Source organism: Punica granatum, chromosome 8, assembly GCF_007655135.1.
Source record: "Punica granatum isolate Tunisia-2019 chromosome 8, ASM765513v2, whole genome shotgun sequence".
In the NCBI taxonomy this organism is placed as follows: Eukaryota; Viridiplantae; Streptophyta; class Magnoliopsida; order Myrtales; family Lythraceae; genus Punica; species Punica granatum.
The window spans coordinates 10,624,109-10,631,708 of record NC_045134.1 but is presented as its reverse complement, the minus strand read 5'-3'; the positions used below and the strand labels follow the sequence as shown (position 1 = coordinate 10,631,708).

Genomic DNA, 7,600 nt, shown 5'->3' with positions numbered 1-7,600 from the left:
ATAAAGCTATGCTTCGGAATACAAGGATTAAACTTGCACCATACCAATCAACGTTTTTCTGCTGTAAGCTCACAGGTGATTCCAAGTTCTAGCTATTATCGGACAACCCTTGCTTATCAAGAAACCATCAAATTTTGTCCACAACAGCACTATGCAGGGATAATCCTTTCTGCAGCTTGGCAAATTGCAGACATCCCAATCAGCCTTTTGACGCTCCACTCCCAAGAATTACCAGAAATAACATCGGCAACCTTGGACGGTAAAGAGACGGCAGAGATAAGTATATGAAGTGGGGCAGAATCTCTACGCCAAAGGAGAAAGTGGTAACCAATTATCGTACCAAAAGCTGATTTTGTCTCCATCACCAACAATATACATGATGAGAGGATAAGCAACAATTATTTTCATATTAGACTATTGCTTAAATTTACTTATGACAAATTTTGACCCATAGCACCGCACGAGCATGCTTACTTGAGAGAAGGTATTAGTATTTTCTTTTTCGGGAGTTTTAGGACACACTTACCTTGTATAGTTGACATTGTATCGGGCACTTTCATCGTACTTATTTGTATCTATATATATATATATATATATATATGATATCATGACCCAATTGGGTCATAGCCTCAATTCTTTACATGATATTAGAGTCTAGGTTATAAACTCTTCCCCACAAACCCTAAAACCTTCGGCCTCTCTGCTGTTCATCATGGCCAGCGAATCTGATCACTCCAGCACCGTCGCCTCAATTCTCTACACAAGGTTCAGTAAATCAGCAATTCTCTTGCAAATGAACTCTGGGCATTTAAAAGATCCCCTCTTTTTTCCTTTGTCCATTTTCTCTTGATATAAGTGAATAAATACGATAAACTATTTCAGTGACACAAAATCTTTTTGTGATGTAACATTTTGGTATAAACACGTTTTTGTAATAATTTAGTACAAAACTATCTAATTTGTTGCAATCAACTACCTTCCGTCGACTTTTCAATAACGTCGTCAGCATTTTTGACATGACAGTTGACGTGTTAAATGCCATTCGACGTTGTACAAGTTTTAACAATTAATAATCATCCTTTAAGAAAAACATTTTCCCCTCTCCTCTCGCTTTCCCTCTCTCTCCTTCTCTTGGACTGGGGAGGTCGTTGTTGTGTCCTACCGCTTATCGGTCATCGAAAGCTCATTGTTGATGGAGCTCATTGGAGTCATCCCTTTCCTCCTTCTCCCCTCTGTTTATTTTTTCTTTTTTTTTTTTAATATCTCAACTGAAATGGGGTTGGGGCGCCCCTGCCAACGACCCGACCCTCAATCAAGCTCGCCAATAGGCTCAGACACCGCTACTGAGCTTGGTCGGGGGCACCCTGGCTGCGACCCAACCCCTGACCAAGGTGACGGCAAGCTCAATTGAGGGTTGGGTTCATCGGAGGGGGCAATAGAAATCTTAAAATATTAAAACTTATTCGTATTGTTAATTAATGTAAACTTGACCATAGTATATGTATATGTATATGTATATATATATATATATATATATGATTTAAGGATTTTCAATTACTAAAGCAATAACCATAGTAAAATTGGAATAAAGATTATACTAGGACAATCAATATCGAAAAAATTAATTTGAAATAGAAAATAGTTTTAAAACTTTATTCTACGAATCAAAATTCAACCAAACAATAAATAAATAACACTATTGAACTTGAAGTTTATGGAGAAAAGATTTTCATTAAATTATGAAATAAGAATAAAAAAGAAATTTTCAAGGTATATAAATAAGAAAATTCTTACCGTTATTGAAGGGACATTCATAATGGAACTGGAATAAAGATCATGTCAAAACAATCTATATCGAAACAATTAATCTCGAATAAAATTCATTCAACAAATTAAAGTTTAATCAGGAAAGGAAAAATTTGGAGAATATTATTAAAACAATCAAAATATCGAAGCAATTAGTTTGAAATTTACATTAAAAAATTCATTTTACGAATCAAAACTCAACCAAGAAAAATAACAATTCATCACACGCGAACATGATTTTAGTCTTTCGTGTAAACAATCAGATTCAAATTGTTACCTTTGTTTATTCTCCAAATTGTTCTTCTACGTTTGTTTGACTCATGGAGCGGTATATATATATATATTCATACAAACGGCAATGCAAAGGGCAACTTTCTCTGATCTAATATTGAACAACGATTGTCCCCACTAAAACATCCAATGAAGAATATAATATAATACTAAGAAAGAATATTGAATATATTAGTTTCGATTCTGGTTATCATAATATATATATATATATATAAATATAAAAGTTTTGATGGTGTAAGAAAGAATAATATTAACTATTAAGAGAATAGATTATCTTTGTACTTTTATTCGATTATGGTTTCTCAGTTTCCATTCGACGTGCTTTGGAAAATAAAAGCATATTCTGGAATTCGTTAATGGTACTACATGTTTCGTTGCCTCTTATGAAACAATTGTAAAAAATAATTAATGTATACAGTCTAATGTACATTTTATTTCCTTGAACTTTGTTTTAATATATATATATATAAATATATAGATTAAAGATGAATTCACCGAAAAAATGAAAGATGAATTTTTACTGTAATATTTGTGTCAAGTCAGATAGCATGTGGCAAGTGAACTTGCAACGGCAGAAAATACCGAAGGGCATCAATGGAACATTTTATACCAAATTGGAACTTTTTGTATCAAAGTGTTAAGAAAAACATTATTTTACTAGAGTTTTACATTGGAAAAAGGTTTTACGTACCAATGGAGAATTACCCTAATAAATACTTCATGAAGCTATAATAATACTTTTAGTTTGATTTGTTGAAAGAGCCTGACCTGTCGAAAGGGCCAGGACAGTTAGCAAATACTGGTTAAACCCAACCAAATTCTGTTCTTAGATCCAGTTAAGTATGTGTTTGATAACACATCAGCTACTGAAATTAAATTTTCAATATTCAATTCGATCCAGCTTGTTAAACACAAAAAAAAAAATACTTGCCTTAATAGACTAGAAATAGACTAATCATTAAATAAAGGAGGACTCACTTGATTTTTTGGATAAACGGTTCAGCCAAGCAGCAAGTTTTCAAAATTTGCATCGGTACCCTTACAGTTTTAGTAATTTGCAAATATATTCATTCATCAACAGATGAGAGAGGGGCGAAAGAGTTGAGGGAGATCAAGCACGGGGCTCCATAGCCAGCCATCGTCACCCATATCAGGGTCATTGGCGACCTTGACTGGTCGATGATGGTCGGCGACGAAGCCACTAGTGCTGATAGTTTCTGAAGGAATTCAGCGAAAAAAGATAGTTTCTGAAGGAGATCTGAGAGCAGGTGGCTCGTCGGATGGTGTCCTCGGGGGTCACCAACAGCCTCAACATGGGCGCACCTCCTTCAATCCAGAGAACATCATACTTGGTACCTAGAACCGCAAAATATGATAAACCAACCTGATAAACAAGGTTTTGGATCTCAAAATATAAGTCAAAATATGATGAACCCATCCACCTTCTATCTTCAAAAACGATGTTAGGAACATCATACTTGGTACCTAGAACCTCAAAATTGAGTCAACTATTGGATCACAATCAGCATTTTCATATGTCGAGCAACTCGAAAGAAAACGCAAGCTGATGGATAATAGACCTCGGATTTGGATTAAGCAAAGTAATTGTGATTTTTAAGCAGCAAATCTTAGGGAGATGAATGATGGATCACCCCAATGCTTTTCCTATCCATTTACATATATCCTAATTACCTCTTTGAGTGAAGAAGCGATTTACAAGGTTTGATTTAAAAAATGGGGGCGGCTGAGAAGTGCACGAGGTTGTGGTCTTCTCTATGTGGTCATAAGATCGACCTGCCCCACTTATATCAGAAAAAGGTCGATCGGCCCCAGAAAACATGAGAAATGTTTGGGGGACAAAATGTTAATAATGATCCATTTTATTTTTATTATCATCTTGATTAATGCAAACTATACATGCTTCACTGACTCGCAGCATTAACTTGAAAGTTCTTTTTCAATGTAAGGAATGCGGAAATCTGCGTAGAGTATGGCACTTAGGGTGCTTTGCCTCGACAGAAATTTCTTCCCCAGAAGTAATGATCAAGTCCTAATTTTTCGGGTTACACCAGAGATGCGTAAGCCTCAGTGGGATAAGGCAGTAGAAAGTAAAGGGGTGTGAGAAGTTCCACTTGTAAAAGCTGAATAGAATCTCTTAATTCCAGATCGTAGACGATTATCAATGTATTTAAGCCTCTCATAAGCTCTATTTTCAAGAAAGTTTCAGCACTTTTGTGTAATGTCAAGTCTTCTTGAGTAGGAATATATTGCGTGATAGTCCTTAGCGAGTTTAAGAAAATCGAACCCAAGATCTACCATTTCTAATTAAACTTCGATCTCCATAGTGCCTACCAACGATCAGTTCCTTATTAGTTCCCCAGTCAGGGACAGACGGAGGAATTTGGATCAATGAAGAAGTCCTTACAGGGGCAAATAAGAGCGTAAATTGCGGAGTTATGGGTGAATATATGAATATTCATCAAGAATTGAAGAATGATATGTAAATTTACATTGAACGTCAAGATTTTACGAGGACTGCTACCTCGGTTCATCAATCCCTATCCATATCCCTAATCATTATTAAGCGACCCTGTTTCTCCTAAGACCTTACGGTTTCTAAGAAAATACACTTAACATGAATTAATCAATAATTAAACAGACTTTTTACGTAGAAACTGAATTTGACATGTAGTATATATAGAATCAGGAATATTATGGCCGGAATAAGACAGCGAATATAATATCTAGCCTAAACAGAACTTTATGCACTACTTATGTGGCAAGTAAAAGAGAACTTGCAGTGATTTTTGTTGCAAGTAAGAAATATAGTTGGTCTAACAATTCATGGCTATGGACCAGATCAGTCTCAGTTAATAGGTTGAGAATATCGATGAGAAAGAGAAAAAATTAGCTAGTGCAATTTCTCCTTGAGCCTGTGGATAGTTGAAAACCGAGCTTTTGCATATTCATTGAAAATTTCTTTCGACCTTTTCATTTTATATATATATATATATATATATACACATAAAGCCCACAGCTCATCTCGCATCCTAACCAGCTTCTTCTTCTTCTTCTTCTATACGGCATTCTTCCCTTCTTCTCCATTTCTCTCTCCCTCTCTGTCTCTTATACACACAAGCACAGATAGAGATCAGTTAGGAAGCAACAGAAATGGAGAAGGCGACATTGTTGTTGGTCCAACTAAGCTTCACGATCTGCTACAGTACGGCCTCATCTGTTCGTGATGGTAAGCTATATTCTCTTCTCTAAAACTTGGGTTGTTACCGTATTATGCACGTGATCTTCCCTGCGCTTCTTGTATCAACTTCATTATTTATTTATTTAATTTTCCTAGAACCTAAGGTAATACGAGTCTAGTTTAGGAAAAGGAAAAAAAATCCACTGATTTGATCAAAAGAGAATAAAACACAGTGGCGAACGCCTCGCTCGTTAACCTAGACGTCACAAGTTCGATACCTAATGGTATTACGCGTGCCCCTTTATTAGTTATTTAAGATTTATCTTTTATTATATTTAGGCCTTAGGCCTCCAAAATTACATATCAGGGTAATCCATATTGCTCAAACGGAACCATCGGGGCAAATTCTCTCCATGACTGTAACAGGAGGAAAAACCATGCTGCCTTTTGGTCACTCTAATTTCAATAAAAATTTAATGTCACCCAGAATAATCAATACGAATGAAATGGATCTGGTCTGACAAAATCAACTAACCGTGTCCCGGCATAACTCGGCCTGTCACTTGTGTTGAATCGCTGCTGATCTAACATGGCCTTTGTCTTAAGACTATTATTTTCGTATCGGTTTATGTTAAGACTTTTATTATTGTATCGGTTTATGAAGACAATTCATGTCTCAGATTCTTCACCCTTGCCCATTTATGTCTTTTCCCATCCCATGAGAGCAGCCATAACTAAATGGGCTTGCCGATCTAATTCAAGTTGCCGCAAGCATTTGTCCCTTCAAACTGATAGATTGTGTTCACCGATTAGCTACTAACGAGTAGCTCGATAAGATGCAACTACAGAAAGTGATTGTATTGCAGTGGTACTTGCCTGAAGAGAGATACTGTCACTTATATGCCTGTTAAGACTAATAAGTCCAGTCAAATCTCAGGTCTACTACCAAATGGTAACTTCGAGAATGGCCCGAAGCCATTGCAGCTCAAAGGCACAGTTGTGACAAGCAAAACCGCCATTCCGGAATCTTGGGCTATGTGGAGTACCTTAAATCAGGCCAGGCACAGGGTGACGTGCTATTAGTCGTGCTGGAGGGGGACTTTGCAGTTAGGCTAGGCAACAAGGCCCTGATAAAGCAGAAGGTGAAGGTCAGTAAGGGGAGGTTCTACTCAATCACATTCAGTGCTGCCCGTACTTGCGCGCAAGAGGAAAAGCTGAATGTGTCGATATCGCCCAACTCAGAGGAAGACGATGATGGAATCATTCCTATGCAGACACTGTACAGCAGCAGTGGGTGGGATTCATATGCTTGGGGGTTCCAGGCAGAAGCTGAGGAGGTGGAGATCTCAATCGACAACCCAGGCATGGCGGTGGATCCTGCTTGTGGGCCTCTTATCGAATCAGTTGCCTTGAAGGTTCTGCATCTTCCCAAGGGAACTGGAGGTGCACAATCTATATCTTTCATGCGATCTAATAGAAGCAGCCCCTTTTTTCTCATTCGGTCAGCATTCTTGCGCATATATTTGTACCTGACGATTAATGTTTAATTAACAGCCAACTTGTTGAAGAATGGAGATTTCGAGGAAGGCCCATATATTATCTCGAAGACGTCGTGGGGGTCCTAGTCCTGCCCCACATTGAGGATGACCACAGCCCCTTACCTGGGTGGATTGTCGAGTCCCTCAGGGCCGTGAAGTATGTAGACTCTGAACACTTCCTTGTCCCAATTGGCAAACGAGCGGCGGAGCTCATAGCTGGAAAAGAGAGCGCCCTTGCGCAGGTGGTCCGCACCAAGCCCGGGAGAGTCTACGTCCTCTCTTTCGCAGTTGGGGATGCAAAGAACTCGTGCGTGGGACCACTGGCAGTGGAGGCCTACGCTAGGAAGGAGTCCACTAAGGTATCCTACACTTCTAAGGGAAGGGGCGGCTTTGTCCATACAGAGCTATCTCCACCCGCACAAGGGTCATGTTCCTCAGCTCGCTCTACACGACGCCGAGTGACTGCTCGGGCTCCCTCTGTGGACCCGTGATTGATGGTGTGAAGCTACTCGATGTCCGCAGCAGAAAACTGGCGTAGACTCACACGTAGGTAAGCTATGATTATTCTTGTTTTTTGGTTTTTTTTTCGCCCCACTTTCCCCAGCTCTTAATCTTCAGTTCTGCTATGCCACTATGTACCAATTTCTGATTCGACGGATGCGGATTTTCTCCAGTCATGTGCACGTATCGTTCTTCTTCATCTAGAATGAGTCGAAATCGATACGAATCCTGAAATAAATATGTAGAGACATGATCAAATTTCATA

The 7,600-nt window shown here is 38.5% G+C and overlaps 1 pseudogene; it reads left to right on the top strand.

Moving 5' to 3' along the window:
• The first annotated feature begins 1,192 nt into the window (after positions 1-1,192).
• Positions 1,193-7,372, top strand: LOC116188726 (annotated as a pseudogene).
• Positions 7,373-7,600: the final 228 nt, after the last annotated feature.